This window comes from Heterocephalus glaber, unplaced genomic scaffold, assembly GCF_053883595.1.
Source record: "Heterocephalus glaber isolate CG9 unplaced genomic scaffold, H.glaber_assembly_v1.0 deba00000738, whole genome shotgun sequence".
Classification (NCBI taxonomy): domain Eukaryota; kingdom Metazoa; phylum Chordata; class Mammalia; order Rodentia; family Bathyergidae; genus Heterocephalus; species Heterocephalus glaber.
Window position 1 is genome coordinate 8,383,801 of NW_028258161.1, and position 22,663 is coordinate 8,406,463.

At 43.8% G+C, this 22,663-nt stretch overlaps 1 long non-coding RNA gene across 1 annotated transcript; it reads right to left on the reverse strand.

The window, feature by feature from the left end:
* Nucleotides 1-787: 787 nt before the first annotated feature.
* LOC147829137 (uncharacterized) lies at nucleotides 788-12,319 on the reverse strand. Its single transcript, XR_015449556.1, has 3 exons — nucleotides 8,661-12,319; nucleotides 7,238-8,547; nucleotides 788-6,048 (listed from the first exon to the last, which is right to left on the reverse strand). It is a non-coding gene; the product is annotated as an uncharacterized LOC147829137 (long non-coding RNA).
* Nucleotides 12,320-22,663: the final 10,344 nt, after the last annotated feature.

Below are 22,663 nucleotides of genomic sequence, written 5' to 3' on the forward strand. Positions count from 1 at the left end.
CCTCCCTCCTTGCTTCTGAGAGACAAGTACTACCCAGCTTTGGGGGCGGCCATCCCCTGAAAGGAATGAAGGAGCTGGGAGAATTTCTAGGCAGTTCCTCCTCTGGCCACAGGATGGATTCATTTTTCTTCCACTGTCCTGGACTTGCTCATTTGGGCAGAACAGTAGCATGGAATCCCGTCAGCGAGGGGCAGAGCATGTGCTCAGCAAGCAGCAGGCCGAAATCCCCCCAGGATCCCTGCATCCTGCAGTGCCCGCGGAGCCCTGAGGCCCTGGGCTGCTATGAGGGAGCACCGTAGCCGTGAGATTATCAGGCCGACTTTCGGTCAACCGGCCCAGCGGGATGGAGGGAGGAAAGCGGTCCTGTTAGATAGTGAGACTCTAACGAGACTGTTGAGCCACGCTACTCATTTAGAATAATTGTATATTTTAATTGAATGAAACAGTAGTAGATGGAGACTTTAAAAAAACTAAACGTGTGGTAGTGACAAGTGACTTTTATAATCGTGTCTAATGAAACGATCAGAATAAATCTAACAGTGTCAAACACTGTAATAATATTATTTTATAACACAATTAACCTGCAAAGAAGGCTGGTCTCCAACCAAACTGCAGAAAAGTTTCATGATAATAATTGCAGCAGGTTAAAATAAAAAAGACTGAGAGAGTCGCCTAGGAACTTGCCACGATCTGTGGCAGGCGCAGAGCCCTCATGAAAAGTCTGACGTGGTCACCACCATGACTGGCAAATGCAGCTGCCAACTCCACGTATGAGGGCGCGCCCGCTTCCGCTGCACTCGAGGGCCGTGGGGAGGGAGAACCGCTGCATAGCCCCGAGTCAAAGGCCATAGCTGGGCTGAGGAGGGACTTGGGGAGGGTTCAGGCCTTGTGAATCCACTGTCTGTGGACGGCAAGACTCCCCTGCGTGCGACGCAAACTGTACCACTCATGGTAACACTGCAAACTCAGCCCTGGGAATGTGTGAGCTTAAAATGCGATCATCTGGTCCTGTGGATATTTCCGTGGTCTCTGAATGAATTTCCTAGAAAGAAATTATATAGAAAACACTTGTGCTGTGGATTTCCTTGTATACAAGTTAGCTAGTTTATTTTCTCTTTTTGTGGCTCTGGGGATGGAACCCAGAGATTTGAACATGCTGGGTAAGCACCCTTCCACTGGGTTATATCTCTACCATGTAGTTACTCAGATTTTACTGAATCTTTCTATCATTTTACATAAAACTTAGGTGATGAAGAAGAGGAAAGACTGGGAGCCTGGGTATATAATTCAGTGACAGATTGGTTGCCTACATGAACGCAGCCTTGAGTTTGATTCTCCAGCATACGGAGGAAGAGGAGGAGGAGGAAAAGGAGGAGGAAGAAGAGGAGGAAGAGGAAGAAGAAGAAGAATCGAGTCTTATTCATGATTTCTGACCCATTTATTGGCCAGCAACATCTGCAAAGTCACTTGCTATTCTAAGTAAATAGGATCAGAACCCCACGGCCTGGAACATCTATTTGGCGTACCTTGGAAACGGAAGTCACAAGATGATACAAACAGAGATGGGAGGTCGGAACACTGGAGGCTGCTGCTTATCTTCGAGCCACAGATAGGCGAGACAATGTCTACTTAGTGGGACAAACTTAAACAGATAGACGGTGTGGCCACCCGGTGGTACAATGTAACATCACCCCACCGACAGAAAACTGAGTGGGTTTGTAAGAACAAGTCAACTTGGTAGAAAAATACCATATTGACTTCTTGTGTACAAGACTCTAGTTTCTGATTTCTTGAGTGCCCAGGCAAGGGTATTGCCATGAGAAATGAAAGCTTCATTGATTAGATCAGAGATGTGCTTTTCAAAAGATTGAATTGCTGGCCTTAAAGGACAAAATTCAGCTCTCCAGGGAGAGGCTGCCCTTCTAATTTTATTTTCTCCCCTGGCAGCTGTGACTTTTTTCTCACGTCTTGAAATAACACTGAGGGAGATCGCAGTGTGTGAGTGGCCTCCTGTAAACTGTTCCTTGGGCCTGGGTTTAATGACTATCATCTATTAGCAGGAAGGGATAAACTGAACAGATCCACAATGACAAGCAAAGCCAGAATGTTTTCTAACTTCAAATGACATCTGCAAGGCAAGCTCTCTTAATGGGAGTGGATGTTCAGTTGGAAAAGTTTAAAACTGAAGAGTGTTCGGTTGGAGCGTTGTGGGCTGGGTCGGTGGCCTCCTGAGCACACCAGGCCCTTGTCTCGTGCTTCACTCTGACTGGCACGGCCATGAGTGTTGGGCCTTCTCTACCTTTCTCTTGAAGAAAGCTTTTGGCCGTTGGACTGGGCCACTTCTTGTTAAGATGGTGGCCTCTGTCCAAGTCCATTGTGCGTCAAAAATCTAAGCAACACCCAACCACATGGAAGCCCAGCTCACACAGAAGGTACTTGCAGATGGTGCTGGCGGGGAATCATTCACAGTCAAACACTCTGTTTCCAAATCCGTTATAAACTGGGTCTTGCACAATAGTTCAACCAGGTGGTAAGGATGTTTTTGCCTTTTACAAATTACTTACTGTATGGTTCTGGTGCGAGCCTTGCAAGCGCAAGTTCCAGAGTTCAATCCCTGGTACCAAAAAAAAATTACTTAATGTATATGGTTTTGACTAGATAAAATATGCACATGGACAGAATTCAGGAAATGTAGAGAGTATGTTGGGAAGGTTACTTTCTTAATCTCATCCCACATGGATCCAGTTTCCATCTGTTTTTACCCAGTTCTTTGTCCTGAGAGGCTGTCTATGCCCACATCAGCAACACACAACACAGAAGTTAGAGGTGGATATAACTTCTCATCAAATGGTTAGATATTATACACATAGTTCTACATAGTTCTACAATCTTAATTTGAAGTGGCCTCATTCTTTCTGACTGCTGTATGGTGTTGTTTTACGAACATGTAATATTCATGGAGCCAAACTCCTACTGGTGGAATTTTAAATTGTTCTCAGTGTTTTGACCCCGCAGCCTACTCAGGAGTCCACCTCTTTGCACACACACAATCTGAATATATCTATAATATCCATTTCTAGAAGTAGAGATGACATCTTGCTTTTGTTGGAAGTAACGATACACTACCTGATTTTATTCATGCTTTAATTTCTATCTTTTACTATGTGGCCTGTGTTTTCTTTTTTTCTGATGATGTGAAAAACTTTCTGAAAATGTAAAAGATCACTAGAAGTCTGTATTCCTAAGACTATGGCCTAAATTATACAGTACCTCTACTTTTTTGATCATCATTCTTTGATTCTTTACTATAATCAGTGTGGAAATTAGTAAATTTTTCCTTGTGCCCGCGGACTTCCTCCTTCTACTTGATTTGGTTTCATTTTCATTATTATTTTTTTTTTTGTGGAGGAGGTTTATTTAAATAAATTAGTTGATTTACCAGCTCTGATGGTTGCCTATACAAGAAAAGGAAATCTTTCAACCTATTTAGCCTTCCTCTCTGAAACCCTCTTTCCTCTGAATTCTGTTCTTTATGTTTCTGTTGTCCAGAAGCTTAACTTTTTTTTTTTGTACCAGGAATAGAACTCAGGACTCCCCAGTGGCCAGGCAGGTGCCATGCCGCTGAGCTACATCCCCAGCCTTGGAAGCTTAACTTTGGTACCCAGCAGTTTGCTAGGGTTGTTATTTGATATAATGCACTTCCTGGGAGAAGACAGACCATTTAAAATTTAAATTCAAGTCTTCTCTTGATTCTGGTTCTCATTAATACACCGTCTGCATTTCTCATTCTTCCCTAATCCTTTCTCGCTCATGTCTGTTTCTTTGCATTCTCACTTTTCTCTGCCTTACCCCCATCCCTAACTCTGCCTTCAGCAGGTTCTTTGTGCAGCTCTGGAAGTCACTTCCTATTTCTCCCGACATTTCACCCCATCTCCCCTGAGAGCTGCGCTGGGGCCTTTCCCTGGTTTACTCCATGCCAGTCGGACCTGGTCTGCGACATCAATTTTGGCTGATGCTTGCAGTTGTCCTGCCTCCCCCTGCCTCCTCCTCCATCTTCCTCTCTCTTGCCTTTCACATCTTCGTGTGGAGCCCATGGTCATGCTGCCTGTCCAGCCCTCGCCTTCCCCCGGGTGGGCTTCCTGGGCCACGAGTGTGGGTGGTGACCGTCTCGGTCCCTAAGGCGTGGGCTGGGTCCCTTCTTCTCTCCCTGCCCAGAGAGATGGGCAGTAGCACTGCTGAGGCCCTGCATGGTCCCGGCCTTGGGTGGACAGGATGAGGGTGATTCACTATTCAGCTCTGCCTGCCAGGTTCCTGGAGGGAAGGAGAGGGGTAATTATATCTTCACTCTTCCATTTACATATTGGAAGTTGATAGGTATGTTTTTATGAAGGTTTGGTAAAACCAATAAAAGAGCAATGGTCCTGGGGCGTGAGGAGCCACCTTTCGGGGGGAGGGAGTCCTTGGGCCTCTCTGAGCCTCTACTTTGTCATCTGAGATGCCATACAGCCTGGTCTCTTCCGTTCTCTTTTTTTGTTTGTTTGTTTTTGGTACCGGGCATCGAACTCAGGACCTTGTACTTGCAAGGCAGGTGGCGGCACCACTGAGCTAAATCCCTGGCCCTATTGATAATATTTAAAAAAAACTCTTCAACTCTTAATTCCCATCCTAGTGCTGCTTTAAAGCTTTATAGGAATCAGAATGAGGGGGTTTATGAAGGACCTGTGCTCATTCTAGGACTTGCATTTTTTCCAAGGGGACATTTCAGATCTTAAAAGCATCTGCCCTTTCTTTTCAAAGAGATCCAAATACATTCCTGACGATTTTTATCACCTTTCCATCTTCATTACTGCAGCTATAAAATCAACTCTCCATTATTTGTAGGAACCTTTTAAATTCCAAAATAAATTATCTTAGAATTCAAAAGTCAGCCTGCAGGAACACTGTAAAAAGCTAGGGAAGGATGCTCTGTCCTTTCTCTAGGAAGGGGTTCAGATGGAGCCCCTTGATGCTGGGGAGGTTCTTGTAGTTCTAGCACCGTCTCTGCCAGAAAATTTGTCTCTTCTGTTTTGAAGGAGGAAGAATATTGGGCAAAATATGACCCAGTTGTGTTAAACTCTCCTTCAGTCTATGCTTCCTCATCCAGGTAGATTTCAAATCCAGATAAACAAGCAGGTCCCTTACAAGTTAGAAGACATCTCACTAAGATTTATAAGGACGGGAGAAGTGAGTCTCTATTTCGGTCACCATATTTAACTTTATGCAAGGTATAAATTTCAATAATTGATCATCAATCATTCAATAAATACTTAAGAATGAGAATTGTGCTCATAGAGGTCTGATGGGTGAGTGGTGATATAGTAATGACAGGGGTTTTGGGGTAAAATCTGGGATTGCTCGCACCTGTAGAAACCTGGGATCCCAAAGCGGTTTTTTGACTTGAATCCTTCTGGTCCCTTCTAACCCTGGTTGGTGGTGCTTCCGGCAATCCACGTCTCTACATAACTGCTGTTTTTAATCAACTTGAGACTACGTGTACATAGCCACACCCACCACTTAGTGAGAAAGGACTCCATTTGTGGATTTAATTGGGGGTACTTTGATCTTATTGCTCAGCAGACAGAATGGACTTTTAGTCTCTTTTCCCTGAGCCCTTTGGTCTCAATGGAGTAATTTACTGAGGGGCATATTAATCTAATCAGAAGACGTAACAGCGGGTATGTCTGGATCTGTGTCCAATATCTGTCTTAATTTGGAACTTCTTTACCTGTGAAAGATGAGAAACAGTTTATGTTTTTTGGCTCGGAAAGTTTTGAATGTTCTGCAGCTCTGCCGAAAATCTTCTCTTTCTGGAACCCTCGGTGGAAAAGGTCACCACTCATGAGACTTGATGTCTCAGGATGAGGGTCATACCCCGAGGGCTGATGGGAAGGTGCAATTGTCCCAGACATCTCTGCTCAGATGAGCCAGGCAGCCACCTGCACATGCCCCATTCTGGCAACTCACACGGCCATGCCCAAGTCAGAGAGGTGAAGCTGTTTACAGGAAAACCTGGAAGAAAGGAGGGAATGAATAATTCTGAAGAAGGGATACAATCTTCATGCCTCGTGAGGTAGATACTGTTATAACTCTGGATAGAGAAGGAAACTGAGGCACACAGAGGTTGAGTCCCTTAAGGTTCTTCAACTCCTCAGCAGGAGAGGTAGGATTTTCTCTAAGGAGTCAGACACCTCGATGTGAAGGCATTGGCCAGATTCCTTCTTCAGAACTCTTGTTTTTATGGAATTACTGGTGCCCTCCTGTCTAAAGTCTCAACAACCAATAATGAAAAAATTGAAGTAGAAGACTACAATATGGCAATACTATAACTTGTAGAATGATGTTATGAGTTTTTTCAAGAAAGCACTCATTCAATTGATGCTTTGTAAGCCGTGAGATCAGAGAGCACAGGGCGGGAGCACTACAGATAGGGAGGCTCCTCTCCGAGGGCTGCCTGGGTCCTCTGAGCTGCCACGTCACGCAGGCGCCAGAACTGGGGACATGAAAACCTGACGCACCACGTTGTGAAGGAGCTTCACATTCCTGACTCCTACACCCACAGAACGAAATCTTTTAGGACTAGCCCTGAAAGATTTCTCATTAGTGGCCTAAGTCTCTGGATTCACAAAGGACTCAGCTCTTATTAAATACGCAGCCAGCAAAGCAGCCATCGAAGCCACGTTACACATCCACCACAGGCACGTGTTAAGCTTCCAAATGAGGTCTCCCTTTCCACCTTGACATTTTATTCTTTTACTGCTCTTCAGAACTGACTCGGTCTGATTGTCCAGGCAGTGGAAATTTCTGTAAGTTACATTAAGGCTTCTCTCCTGGGAGAAACAAAGCTCAGTCCTTTTTTATACTATAGCTCCCAGACGCTTCCTAAATAAATATTTGTACCCACAGATGAAGTCAAGTGAGGATGAAGTCAACAGTAGCTATGAGGAAAGAGCCACACAGCACAAGTGAACCCTTGAGCGACTCGTAAGGAGTGGGGGAGGACGGGAGGAGGAACACAGCCTGAGCACATGAGTTCCGGGTCACATTAGGGCCCCTTCTCTCCAGGACCAGTCCGGACCCCAGCAGTGGGTGTTTTCAACCCACCTCAGCCTCAGTTGTGTCTATATGCACGTAGGCCCCTTTCTGGATGCTCCTGCCCTCAGGCATGAAACCCGGGAAGAAACTCCCTAAGGACACTTACGGGAAGGAATCAACTGTGCTTTTGATGCAGATAGGATCTGAGCATTCTTCAACCTTGGGCAGCTCCACTTGGACACCTGGCTCTGCATTGCCTGGACGAGGTGGTCAGCCCCAAGGGGACCACAGAACACCTGCCACCGAAGAGCCAGACAGAGTTGGGCGCCGAGGCTCACAGGCTGGAGCTGCTGGGATTGCCTGTGCCCTGGAATGAACCATCAGGCAAGCAGCCACTTCTCCCCTGAGAGCCCCTTCACCCTAATTTGTTGATCTTTAACACTGTAGCAGGCACTCTCCAGTTCTTAGGTTGACAGTGTGCGAATTCCTCACTCAGGTCTGACTGGGTCTTGGTGGACAGCCCGGACCAATGATTCTCCCATCTGGGAGGCCCAGCTTTTAGAGCTTCAGAGCTCTTCAGTGAAGGGTTCTGGAAGTGGTGTCCACAACACTGCTCATTTCTGTGGCCAAGACTTAGTCATCAAGATCCCATCACAGGAAGTGATGCCATCTGCTCTTCCAGGTGGCCAAGTGGAAAAGGAATGGCTTGGAGGAACATGCTAAGGAGATCTATGGAAGTCAGAAGCCCTCTAAGGAGGAAGCAGGCACGTCCTCCTGTTGCGAAGAAGAAGGGAGCTGTGAAGTCAAGCAGTTTCTCTACTCTTAGCACAAGAAGAGCCAGGTCCTTGGGGCCAGAGGCAGAGCCCCTCACATCCCAGCCCTGCCCTGCCTCTCTGGTTCCAGTTCCGGTTCCGCCTCTTGCATCTTGCCCCCAGGTACTTCACACTCTGGCCAGATCAAACTCCTGGCTATTCTTTGAATGTGTCACAAATGTTCACACCTTTGGGCCTTTGCAAATGTCGTTTCCTGTCTGAAACCCCTCTCTTCCCCTCGCCCCGAGAGCCAGCTCAGATGTTGCTTTCCTGCAGGGCTCACCCTGAACTTCCTCTTCCAGGCAGACTCATCACAGCCCCCTTCATGCTCCCTCCATGTTCCCTCTGTTGCTCTCTTTACAGCTGACTGTGGGGCACCTTCTTTATTTGTTTTCCTGTCTCCGCCCCCTCAGCTGTAAAATGTCTGGGGAAATAATTAAGTGAGATCGACCCTCGGGGAGTCCCGCAGGATATGAACCAAGCCAGAAATCTACAGTGTAGCAAAACTCCTGAGTTCTATTTAAGAAAAGTTGAAAGCTATTTGGAAACATGTTCTAGATGCACCATTCATCCCTGGAGAAATATACAGGCTCACAGAAAGTCTGAGGCCAACGCAGCCTGGCCCGTGGGCTCTGGACGCCTCTTCCTGTGCGGGTGCAGATGCCTAGGAGAAAAGGAGGCTGAGCTGAGTGAGGGTCGCTGAGGAAATGCGATCCCTAGTACTTGCACGGAGGAAGCCTAGGGTTTGGGAGAAACCCAGGAGAGAGAGAAGCTTACATTTAACACTTCAGTGTCCGGTCGGACAAAGAGCATCCTGGCACAGGGAATTAGCAAGACCAGAGCTGAGGCTTCCTCTCCATTCTTCTTTCCCAGGAAACGAGCCTGGATCCCCAGCTTTCCAAAGTCCACTCAGGCAGCTACAGTTCGAAAGAGAACTTTCCATTCCTGTAATAATGGGCTGCAATACAAGCACCGGCTGAGCTTTTCCTCATCATCTCGCCATTTATGACGCCAAGTTTAGTCACTTTCAGAGTGAAACAAGTTCACCTTTTATTCAGACCTTTCCATTGTCTGCACCCCTCCTTTCATGTGTTTGTGCTCAAACAAGCTCACAGTCTCTCTGCTTCACTCTGACCTGGCTCCGGGTTCCCCACAGCCTCAGGCCAGACCTGCTAAGACAAACTTTTCTGGCACTCAATACCATGGTGATTGCTCCCAGAACTGTTAAAAAGAGACCCCGTTCAGCTGCTCCAGCCCTTAAAAGAATAAGAGATGAGGTCATTTTCTGCTTGGAGAGCCAATCCAGATAGTCAGCGACTGGCGCAGTGCATCGGACTGCAGCAGAAGCAGGCGTTAAAGTGACTTCTCCCATCCCGTTAAATATCCTTCCCATACATCCATTCACAAACGTGCTTCTGTTCTCATGACTGAATAGGCAATCCTGTAATTTGTCAGCTATATCCATGTTTCCCACCTGCTGGCCACCGTTTCTCTTCCATTTCTGCCAAGATCCTCTATTGTCTCCATAAATTTCTGCCCAAGGTGAGTGATCTTATGAAATTAAACAGCAAGAAAGCAACAGGCGTAAAATTTAACAGCACTAGCAGGCAGCGACACCAATCTGTATTGTTACTTGAGTTTTGCAACAGGAGAATTCTGTACTGCTTTCCACAGTAGCTTACAGTTACTAGATTTTCAAGTTTTAGAAATGGCCCTTGGATGAAATTGGGACCAAGGCAGGGGGTGCATAGAGAGAGATCCTAAAATCAAAGTACTGAATACCAGAGAGATGGAAGGTAGTAACTGATTTCCTTTCAGATCTCTCAGTCATCCTGTGACATACTCAGCACAGAAGGGATGGACACCACAAAACATGTTTATACCCAAGCCAGCTGGCTCTTTGTAGACAGCCGGCTACAAACAGTAGGGTTCAAGAGGGCAGATTCTGCTTTAAGCTCACACCTGAGGCAAATGAGGATCGCTGTTCAGAATGGAAAGAAAGGTTATTTTAGAAAGACCTAGGTCTTAACTCCAGGTCTAACAGTGAACATCTCTCTGGCACCCAACAAATTATTTCGCCTCTCAAGCCCTCATTTTTATTAATCTGTAAAATGAGGAAATTGAATTGTATCATCCCCAAGGTCACTCCTGGGACTGGTGTTCTGTGGCATCATCTAGAAAACCAGTTCCAGAGTCACTGCTCCACCTTATGTCCCTGGAAAATGGCGGCCACTGTGAAATGGATCCCTTGTTGGTTTGTCTTAATTTTTTCAATTTTGAAAGTTTATGTGAATGTACATGTATCCCTGATGTAGGGGCATGTCTGTAGACTCTTATGCTTAAAAAAGCCTTAAGGTACCCAAATCAAGCCATTGTGTTTGGAGACCAAAAACCACAGGATCGGTCTGAAAGCAATATAGTACCTACCTTTTGCTCCTTTATTTTAAAATTTCCTCCAACTCCCTCCTCATTCTCACATTTCAAGTTCAGAATCTCTTCTCACATTTCTTTTTCGGTCCCTTTCAGACCAGAGCAGGGATACAGAACTGGCTTCGGGTGCCTGGGTTGTGTGGAATCTGTCACTCTTGATTATTTTCCTGCGTCCCTTCTAATGGGGTGAAATCCCAGCAAAACCATTTTCCTCAATAAGGACTGTCTCCTAAAAGCTCTCCCGGACCCTGGGGAGCACAAGGAGCAGGACTCAGGGGCCCCATGCAGTGAGGGGACAGTCAGGACATGAAAGCTTCAGGATGAGGAGCAGGTGTGCTGGGCAGAGGGACCGAGGTGACGGGTGGCCGCAGAGCGGCTCGGGGGGGCTGGTGCAGGCAGACCTGAGGAGGAGGCTGTGTTCATCAGCCTTGAGCTTGGCGGATCTCACCACCGCAGGAGGAAAATACCCTGGGGACCCCCAGAAAGTCTCACGGCATGAAGACAGCAGGCGAGGCCCAAATCTCCCTAATGTTGGGCACAGGGTCCAAGGTTTTTGTTTGCTCTCCTGGGACTTCTAATCCAGTCGGGAAAACAAGATGATCATAACCTAAAAACTAGGAAGCTGTAAAATAGAGGGTGTGCCCAAGCCCTAAATGTTCAGAGTACATTCACCTCGATCTCTGAGTCTCTGAGACCTGCCCTGACCCTAAGTGACAGGACTTGGGCAGGCACAGGGTCTTCCCGAAGCTGCTAGCGACGCCTCCTCACGAGCACGCAGAGCCCTTGCTGTCGCTGTGGACTGTCTTAGGAAGTTCCTGTCATGTGTGGCTGGTCCTCTGAGTCACCCATAAGGAAGGTTTTGTTTTTCACTGGACAGAGGTGAAAATCGGAGGTTGGGTTAAGTGGCCTGGCCGAGCTGTGCAGCTGAAGAAGCTGGAGATAGCGGGGAAAGGCAGGACCGGAGACAGGGACAAGCACAATGGGCAGGAAACCCCCAGCCTCAGGTTTGTGTGCATTCTGGGGGGGAGGGGACCTGCAAGTCACTGGATTTGTTTTTGGAAGAAGATGGGCATGGTATTTGCTGTGGTTGGGCTAATTAATGAAGAAATGAGACAAGAAGAACATGCAACTAAAGCCAACCAAGCCGGAGGGTGAAGTTGATTTTCCAGGCCTGTGGAATAGAGGAGTGAGTTGGTTGAACAGGTGGAAGAAGAAAGCTCAGGCCTTGGTCACTTGTCAGTGTCAGGGCCCTGAGCCTGCCGAGCTTGGGAGGCCTCTCCGGGAAGCCCTGCCCTCTACTCTGTGGGCCAGCTTCAGGCAAAGCTGGGCGAGACTCCAGGCCAGGCCAGCAGTGCAGGCAGAGACCCCGGATTCACCAAACCCGACCTGAAAGTCAAGCTCAGAAACCTCACCAGATGTGGGCCCAGGAGCAGGCGTCGGGCAGGTCAGGCAGGCTGTGGGAGAGGTCATCTGTGATCCAGAGTCCTCCTCAGGTCCCGTCAAGGGGGTGGACAAAACAGGCGCTTCTGTGGACTGGAACTTGAGCTCCCCGAAGTCCAGGAAACACAGCACATGGACTAGGTCGGAGATTGCATTTGTCCCCGCTCTGGGCAAGAAGGCCAAGGGGAGCCATCAGCAGCCAACACGAGCAGCAATCCAGCTTTAACTGTATCTGTGTGGAGTCTCAGTCTTAGAAAGTGGCTGGGCTCCACTTTCCATTCCTGGTATCCCTGAGCCCTAATAGTGAGGAGTGTGTGTGTGTGTGTGTGTGTGTGTAAAATTGCCTAATGTTAAAATGTATCATTAATTTATTTTCCAATGTCTAGGTTAGAATATAACCATGTGATATATATCAAATGAATTTCATGGCTACCGTCCAAATGTAACAAATGAATCATTTAACTACCCGCTTGTGGGCAATGCCAAATTTTTCATTTTCTTCCATTTCATAAATGCATCATATCTCAGCTCGAAATCAATCTATTAACCTTGAAAACATTTGGAGCCGGAACGAAGGTTGCAGTGAACTCTGTGACCTTCCACGGGACATTTGTCATATTTAGCAATTATTACTGGCTCTGAGTAACGAGGAGCTGGTTGAGACGAGAACAGCCACGTGGTGCTTTGCAATCAACAGAACTTCGGAGACCGCAGGGAAAACAAGAGCTCGCAAAAGGAGGTGCTTTTCCAAACCTCCCGCCTGGCTGCCACCAGCTCCCATCTTTTTAAAACACATTCGAACATCTTGGCAGCTCTGCTGATAAATTGCACGTAAAACACTCTAGTAAAATCTCTGTGTTATGAGATAAGGAATTCTGTTTAGTGGATTTGAAGGGCAAGCAAAGACTGAGCAAATGATGTGCCTGCCCTCTAAACCTCCAGCGGGATGAGCTTGATGGATTTCCCAGGTGCCTGGAACCATTCACACTGCCACGAGACTGGAGGAACAATGTGGGTTGAGGCTTAGCAGCGTTATTTTTAAAATTAAAGTCCAAATAAATGTCTCAACTGAAATTGCCTTAAGTATACATAAATGTGTTATTATCCTCTGGATGAATTTTATATGATCTTATATCGATTTTAACACAATATAAAACAATATAGATACTTTTGGATGCAGGACACCAGACAACAGTTAATGGTTTGCTCATGTGGAATATATGAAAATACTTCTCTTAAATTCCTCAGCCATGTTTTATGGATACTTCTATTCCACTACCGGCATGGAAACTTGGGACCATAAATGGAATATTTGTCCTCAGTTATTTGTTAGACATAAAAAACTGCCATCCTTATTGTAAAAGAGCCTAACTTCATAAAATTTCCAAGTACCTTTAGCTGTATTATTTTTCTTAATTTAAAATTACTTTACATATGCATAATCTAGTTCATAGTCTGTCCTTGAAACATATATAATTTTAAAACATTACCCACAGAAGAAATGAAGTATTAGACTGACGTCTAATGCCATGTATGAGTATCTTCTACTTCCAGATTTAACTGAGTTTTTAAAAAGTTTCCTAGAACTTTAGCCTGGGTTAACTTAAAGGGGAAGTACACTAATTTATATTAATTTAAAACTTAGGGCTGAGGGTGTAGCTCAGTGGTAGAGCATGTGCCTAGCATGCAAAAGACCCTGGGTTCAGTCCTCAGCACCACACGTACACAAGAACTAATAAAAAGATGGTCTAACCACAACTGCAACTTGTGAAATCTAGAAATTTGGTCCTAAAGGTGTGTCATCTCTCTCAGAATAATGGATACTGGAAAGTTACTTTCATTAAACAAAGTTCACGATTTATCCAGAGTTACAAAGAAACTGACAATGGCCTGCTGCTCCTAAATATTCTTCCAAGTAACCAGGAGTCATGAGAAGTTATTCATTCGAGTTGGAAGGAATAGTCCAATTATACCAGGGACCAGAAATTTTGCAACCAATTGTTTGATAGAATTTCAACAAGTTGTTCCTTTTTCTCAACTTGTAGTTTTCCTACCTGCTACGGGGACCCCCTGAAGACTGTTCTGAGCAGATAAAGCAAAAGGAATGAGGGGGGGGGCATCTAACACCCTGTCTATGTGACATCTCACATGTCACTGGGTTCATTGCAAGCGCTCAATCCCCCTTGAGTTAGAAATCCCAATTCCAAAGGGAGTCCTCAGAAAATGAAAGGACCTTCTACTTTTAGGAAAACATACAAACAGAGATCTTTGAGGGTGATTGTAAGAATGAGCAATCGATCTATGCTATTCAGACCACAAGATACATCAATTTCAGTCTTGGAAAAGGATACAGAGGCCAGGGCAAATTCTACAGAATTTGCAAAGAGCTTTGAGTCCCATTGTTAAAGAGGATTAATTCTGGTGCACTGGTGAAAGACTCGGGCTTACATGAGTTCGATCCCCACAGTTCTCAGAAAAAGCAATAGAGGATTAACACACAAACTTGTCTGAGGTTAATGTTTCACCAGAAGTATGTTTATAAAAAATTAAGAACTTACTTACTTTTCCTCTTTTGTAATAAATAACACACTTCAAGAGGAATAAGAACATGCATGTTTTGTTTAATCTCTTCAACTGTTATGAAATGTTTTGGTTTAACCAGCAAATACTTTATTAATGGTAGCTTATCTCATAGATCTTTTAATGACTTGGCCTGAGAACAAAATTAAACTTCCTGAATTTGATTTCTCTAAAACATATCTACCAAATGCAATTGCCCTTTCTGTCAAATAAGCCCTCACTGGTTTAGAAGTCTGAAGTGATTTTTTTCCTATCTCATTACGGTTGTTCCAAGACTCTTGACATTCTCTAAATCATCTTTCCCTGAGTACAAGAGGTCCGTGAGGAAGTCAAGATCGATGATAGACTTCATCTCTCTTGAATTTTAATGCAAATGTCTGTTCCCCTAATCAAACAAAGGTTAAAAAAGGAAATCAAATTAGCTTATTACAAAAGCCAGCATAACTGAACTGACAAGAAAAATGCTTTCTGCATGAAAAGTCTTTAATCAATATCTTAAATAAGAATGTCATTGGAAAGAAAAGTTCATGTGTGGTCAGTTTTAATCTGCAAATCAATAGGTTTTTAAAAATAAATATTTGACCATACCAGCTCAGTAAGGCATTGCCCATAAGAGTTTCTTTCATTAAATCAAAATGAAAAAATTTATACCATAAATGTAACATCCAGGACCGAACCTAAGCTTGTGAGTGAATTGGAGGTTGTGCTATTTCGCCCTTAAATCACCAGGTATTAAACATAGGAGAGATTCTCTTTACTACCTTGTCTTAGATACCAGTCCTCTATGTAACTTAGCTGTTCCAAGATAAAGTGATGTTACAAAACAGATCGCCTATTAGAAGTACACCTAGACTCAATTTTCCTATTCTAGGTTTTGTTTGGCTATCTGACATTATTTACTCAAATAACATATGTGCAACTTAGCCTAAATGTTTGGTAGTTTCTAAGCCCAAATCTATAAAAATACATACTACAGATGACTTTTATAGATAAATACACTTTTATAGTGTTCTATCAAAGCCACAATCAACTGATACCTGATCAGCACTTTCTACATGCATTTTAGCATCCGTGCATGTTAACAGGTCATTTGCGTGGCCCCTGAGATGACCTGAAGCCTTTTCCTTGTTGGGGGTGTGACCTTGGGCAAATTCCTTAATTTTTGATACTAGGAAGTATGAATATGAATGGCATCCATTTCAAAGGGCTTTGGGGGGGATTTAAGGATACAGTGAATATAAAAATGTTAAGGGACTGCCTGTCCCTCTGTCAGTGATAAATGGTAAAGCTGGTTATGAATTACTTTTCCTTGAATTGTGATGGTGTACAACCCAATTTAACACACAGTGCTGGTTTTAGTTTTATTTTGTTTTGTTTTTCTGGTGATGGTGGGGACTGAATCAAGGGTCTTGCACATGCTAGAGAAACACTACCACCGAGCTATATCTCTGGCCCTTTCTGGTTTTTGTTCCATTTTTGTTTTTGGAATAGTGCTGATTTTAACAGCCCAATAATAATCAACAGAATGAAATAAAATATGCCTTTGAACAGCCTATCCGACCGCTGCAGATGCTTAACTGCTATCCATGCTCTTCCCATAAGTCTTTGACTTGCTATTTTTTCTCTTTTGACCTAAATGAGGTAATGGAAAATATGCCTTAAAAATTCTCCTTATCAAAAAATAATTTTAGAAAGACACCATCATAGCTTATCAGAGAAGTAAAAATAACCCAAACGAAGACACTGTAATTAAAATTATTCCGAAATTTCTGTATGAAAAATTATCCCAAACATGGATTATACAGCCTTTCTCCCTTTATCCTCCCTCCTTTGAGACATAGTTTCTTTTTATTCTTTCATGGAATTTCTTAAAGAAGTTGTACAGAGCAGTTTCCTTAAAATATTGGGTTGCTTTACCTTGACATGTGCCATCAATGAAGATGCAAAATGTGTTTCTTTGAAAAGATATATATCAGTCTCCTCTTTCTTCAATAATTTTGAAGGGCTTTCCTCATGGAGTAGGAAGTCTTTATCCAAGTATCAGTGAAACAAAGAAAGCCCAGGGTGGGGGCTGAGGACTTAGCTCAGTGGTTCCACCGCCTGTCTGGCAAGCACAAGGTCCCGAGTTCGATCCCCGGTACCAAAAAAAAAAAAAGAAAGGAAGCCCCAAAGCCTGTCTCTCTACAGAATTGTGGCACCTCTTTGGGCTGGACTTTGGCTTATTCATTTAATTATTCTGAAGTCACCATGGCAAGATTTCTCGACAGTATTTTTGGGCTCCTGGGGCTTTTAATGTTTGAACCATATGAGTTAATCTAAAATTAGTGCCCTTGAGTGTCACAGACAGAGTTCCAAGGAACTATAACATGTGTTAATTAAAATATGCTCTTCCTAATAGGGAAGGGTGGAGGGGGTGAAGGGTGCACAGGTAATGGGAGAAAAAATAAAAACTAAGATACATCATGTTCTGGTACAAACACCCAGTGATAAATGTAAATGTATTTTATACCTAAAATGTACCAATACATATATATATTAAAAAAAAATGCTCTTCCTAATGGAGTACTTTCCCGATCTATTGAGGTACCTAATTTGAGGCCATACATACATTGGCATTATGACTTTCTAAATGAAGAAAAGTGATAATAATGGCCAACACGTGTAATAATTGCAGTTTATGTCTAATAATCATTTCCACACCTATTATTTAACTTTCGTAGCTATCCTATGAGGTAGATATTATTATTCGGATTTTATAGACAAGCAAGACAAGTCTACACATGATCAAGGCTGCACCCCAGCTTTACAGCTTGAAAAGTGTCAGATTTTAACCTATGCCCTTTAATTTTAAGTTTCATTCTTTTCTGTTATAAAATATTGATGAAAATTTCCTAATTTCCCCTCTTTTGTATTTGAGAAAGTGGACTATATCAGAGGTCAAAAAGAGAAATGGATGATGCAATTGTGGTGCAGTTTTTATGATGTAAAAATTTTAAAAAATCTTTTTATTCACATGCATTAATTGTACATATTAGTGGGGCTCAGTGTGCAGTTTCAACACATGCACAGCGTGTGCACTGATGACATAGGGGGAATTAGCATTTACTTGGCTTTGTCTCCTCCCTCTCTCTCTGTCTCTCTCCCTCTCTCTCTCTCCCTCTCCCTCTCTCCTCTCTGTCTCTCTCCCTCTCCCTCTCCCTCTCCCTCTCCCTCTCCCTCTCCCTCTCCCTCTCTCTCTCTCCCTCTCTCTCTCTCTCTCTCTCTCCCCCTTTCTTGTGGGTACTTGGAATCAAACCCAGGGCCTCACACATTCTAGGCTCTACTACTAAGCTCATCATTTTGTGGTTTTTTTGGTTGCTGTTGGTTTTTTTATACCGGGGATCGAACTCCGAACCTCGCGCTTGTGAGGCAGGTGGTGGAACCACAAGCTAAATCCCTGGCCCCTCATCATTTTTTAATGTTGTAGTTTTTACGATTTCTCAAGTAAAAAATTATTTTTGAATAATGGGCCTTGAAACCAGGCTCTTTACACTGAACTACATTTCCAGCCACCTTTATTTGTTTACTCATTCATTCATTTACTTATAAACAGCGTTTTGCTAAATTGTTCAGCTGCCCAGGCTGGGCTTGAACTTGTAATCTTCCAGACTTGACTTCCCAGAGTGTTGGGATGGTGAACATGTAACACCATGCCTGGCTCAAGTAACAATATTTTCAACTTTCATATGTGTGATTTTGAGGTCAAATTTGTGTTTCAAAGTCTTTGCACTCGAGGCCTCTGTGGTTAGAAATGTTCTGTTTCTCCTTTGAAAGTGGAGGGATTAGAATTGAAAATGGAAATGTTCAAGTTGTTCAGGTGTGAGTATGTTGTGATAAAGGATTTTGTGAGTAATCATGATGTTCAAGACTTCAGCATTTCCAAATGCCTTGTAAATTTAAAATGCTCCCAAGTAATGAAGGGTGACCTATTGAGGCTGGCAGATTAGATAGCAAGTAATTAGATTTGTGCATAGGCTTATCTAGTGCTGAGCAACAATAGCAAGCTTGGTCCCCTCTGGGAAGAGCTTTGTTTACTTTCTGGCCACTGATTTGGATGTCAAGGTCACTACATTTAGTCTGGCTTCTTAAAATCACTTCCAGAAGGAAAATACTTTCTTTCCCACAGAGCACAACAAAAATTATTACAATTTGGTACATGTCAAATAGCTTAGTGCTGGTCATAATGGTAAGAGGCTTGTATTGTGCTAGCAATGACCATCGCTAGAATGTGGTATGAAATAAGATACTATTGGTGCCAGCTACACAGACCGTATCTCATTATTCACCGTAGCAAGAAAAACGTATTAACAACTAAATGACACAAAACAAGGGCTACTTCTTGAAAGACTTGGCCTGGAATTGGTGAATATCATTTCTGTGGGACATCGTCCTGAAAGAGGTTAGAAAACATTTGCAAAAACACTCTGAAAAAGTCAGCCAGCAATAATTGTCTAAATAAAGTTAAACATCCCATTTTTTTAAACTATCCCTCTGAATGACATTACTGGCTTATCGATTCTATTGTCTCTCTTCATCTGGAAAGTGGGCACACATTCAGACTTGCTTCTGCAGTGCTTGTTCAGCCATGCAAGCAGGAAGCAGCAGTAGTAGACACCTTCTGATCATCCCCAAAGGCAGCCTCCCTTCGAAGGCAGCCAGTGGTGAGATTCTAGTTATGTATTAATTTTCTGCACCAAAGAGTATGTGGGGGAAATACTACTAAGAACCTAATGGAAAATGCATAACTATATAAGTGCATGCAAAATATGTGCGGAACAACCTGAAACTTATGAAAAATGTGATTGAATTCAAAATAAAATTGAATAGAGGTTCTTTTTTTTGGTACCAGGGATCAAACTTGGGTCCTTGGGCTTGCAAGTGAATAGAAGTTCTTAAATGGAGAACTCATGGCTGAATGCCTAAAGAAGAAGTGATCACCTTTACTTCTCTTTCCTGTTGTATTGTGGCCTATGTCTCCATGGAAATTCCTGGCACTTGGACAGTGATTAATAAAGCATATTTATATTCCTCATGTCTTTGATCTTAAAAGTCTTCAAAATCACTTATTTTACATTAACATGTAGAGGATGCTGTAGTTTGGATCTGAAACATTCCCAAAAGGTTCATGTGTTAAATGAAGCATTGATCACCAGCTTGTGTTACTAAGAGTTGGTGGAAACTTTAAGACTAGGCTTGTTGGGAGGAAGTTACATCCTGGGGGCTATGCTTTGAAGGGAATTGTGGGGCCTTTCCCCTTTCTCTCCTTCTCAGCTTCCATGAGGTGAGCAGCTTTCTTGGTCTTGTGTTCTCACCATGATCTGTTTCCTTGCCACAGACCCCAAAGCAGCATGTCAACTATTATAGTTGTATCTAGATGTTCCTCCAAAGCCTCATGGGAGGGCTTTGGGGGGAGGTGGCTGGACTTAGGTTGTGTGTGATACTGGGATTAAGGAAGTGATGCTGGGATTAATGGTGTGATGCTGGGATTAAGGGTGCTGCACCCTGGGTGTGAGTGCAACTCACCCTAAGGACGAGTAATCTAGATAGAATATAAGGGACAGAAAGAGGGTTGCTGCAGTTGCTTGCTGCTACTGCTTCTGCTGCTTGTCTTCTTCTGCATCCTCCCTGGTCTGCCATGCCACCCTGCCTTGGAGACAGCTGATTATGGACGGAAACCTCTCAAACTGTGAGCCAAAGAAACCTTTCTTCCTTTAACTTTATGTGTTGGGTATTTTGTTTCAGCAATGAGAAAAGTAACTAAGACACCAACCAACCATGGACTGAAACCGCTAAAACTGTGAGCCAAAATAAACTTTTCCCTTTTTAAATTTGATCATCTCTAGTGGTGATAGAAAGCTGACTAATGCAGAGTTCCAAAGTTGGAAGGAAACTCAGAGATCCTCCAAAATTCCTTTCATTTTGTAGAGGCAAAAAGGGACCCAGATAAGGTAAATCACTTGTTTGAGTTCACAAGGGAAGGTGGCAGCTGAGACAAAAACCTTGATAATCTGAGCCCACATCCCAGCAATGTTTTCTGCTAACCACGCCTTTTATGTCTCCATGGACATTGTTAGGAGGTAGTGTGTGGAGAGGAGGTGGGTACTTTCAGTGAAGAGAAGGTGTTAGGCAGGGGAATATTCCTGGTCTGTACTGTGTATATTCAGTGCAGGTCATTGTGAACAGTAGGTACACATTCTACCTGGGGCATTGTGATAAGTGTTAATCTACTACCCCTGTCCTTGCTAAGTTCTGACTCCTTGCTCCTCTTCCTGGTTTGGAGCTCTTCATTTCTTTCCTACATTAATCTGTGATCCTAACAGCTTACTCTTACCTTTTATATTGCAATCTGTGAGCTCCTGGAGGGCTGGGGTTGTTTTCTTCCACCCCGAGCAAAGTAACTTAGCAGAAGTAGGCAACCAGTGTTGAATGCAGCACAGAGGCCCAGGAAAGGGGACTGGAGGTGCTTGCAGTGGTTCTTTGTACACAGAGCAAATGCTTTCCCCCAATCTTGCTCTGATCTGTGGACATCATTATCTCTCCTTGAGCTAGGGACCACTGCAGGGATTCTTTCTCTCTCTCTTCAGAAGTGATAGGAAAACAGTGCTATGGTTTGGATGGGTGTCCCCAAAGACCCATGTGTTAAAGGCTTGGTTGCCAGCCTGTGGTACTATTGGGAGGTGGTGGGACCTTTAAGATGTAGGGCTTAGTGGAAGGAAGTTAGGGCATTGTGGGTGCATCCTTGGAGGAGATTTGGGGACCCAAGCTCCTTCCTCACTGTCTTTGCCTCCCAACTGTCGTGAGGTGAGCCTCCTTCACCATGTGCTGCCACTGTAATGTGTTGTGCTGTCCAAAGCACAAAGCAACAGGGCAAAGCAGCCATGGACCGACACTGCTGAAACCATGAGCCAAAATTACCCTTTTTCTTTTAATATCGACTGTTTCAGGTATTCTATTACAGTATTACAAAGCTGACTAACATATTTAGCTCTTAGTTCATGGTACAGAGCTCTAACACATTTTCCAAAGCAATGGGAAAAAAACTGAAGGTGCATCTCTGTAAAATTACAAAGATGCACCTCCCACATGACTCCTCTTTAAGGCACAGGAATTCTTGCCTGGTGATCCAAATGGCACTAGAAGCAGAGCCTGTGGTTTAGCTTCTGGTTTTTGGAGGGGCTCAAGGATACACAGGAACAATATCTCCCTTCTATTCCCAAGATGGCCTTTGAAGACTGAAGGCCTAGTCCTTCAGACACAAGGGCTAAGGACAATCTGAGAATCTCCCCTTCCCAGATTCAAGGACTTCTGTAAAGAATGGGACTGAAAGTTCTAAGGCTCATCACCCTGCTCTTTGTTTTTCCTCCCAGATTCTTGGACGAGACCTCAGAACATGGTCTGTGGGAAGCTTGACGTCCATCTCTCCAAGCTTGTGCCTGCATAAGCCAGAATCCTCCTTACACCATGTTTTATATAATGTCCTGTGAAACAACAAAGACCTTTTGATGGCACTGGAAAAAATATAAATGGTGGTTATGCCATTTCATTTAGTGGGGAGAAATAAATATGCTTAGTTTTTTGTTTTTTTTTTCCAATGGACTATTTCCACGATCTTTCTGACTGCAGAACACCAAACACTGTTAGGGAATTATAAGCAGTGTGTGAATCAGTCTGTGGAAATGCCTTCTTACTCAGGCCCCTAAGCCCTAGTAATGATTTAATACCTGAACATGCCCCATGCACCTGCCTTGTTGAGCAGCAGTGGTCCCCCCGTTGAGTGGTACGTGATTCCTTTCCTCAGTTCCAACAGGGCCTGCTTTCTTCCCTCCCTCCCGCTTCTTACTAATCCTGCTCTTCATCCCAGTAGCTTGTGTTTATCCTGTGCATTAGCCATGCCTCTGAGTCATTTTATCCTCTGCTTATTTTGATGGGCTGGTGTCTGGAAATGTGATCAGGCACAGAGTGAGCAGCCTCACAGGGTAACCCTCCTTTCAATGGAGCTGAGCTTGGGAAATCTCACGGGCTTCTTCTATGCATAAAACACAGAGCCGGTTTTGCTACCGAGGCATAATTCAGGATCATGTTTATAGTGAAGACATAATTGGTATCTGGTGAATAAATATCATGACTGCCCTGGACTCCACACATGTTTCCCCTTTCTAACTCTTTGTGTTAAAAGGTACAATGTAGAAATAAATCTTTTAAGCAAGTATAAAATCTCAAGGTTGGTTCACTAGGCTGATACAGATGCCAGATTCTGTTGATTAGGTATTGTATACATATTCTACGCTGTT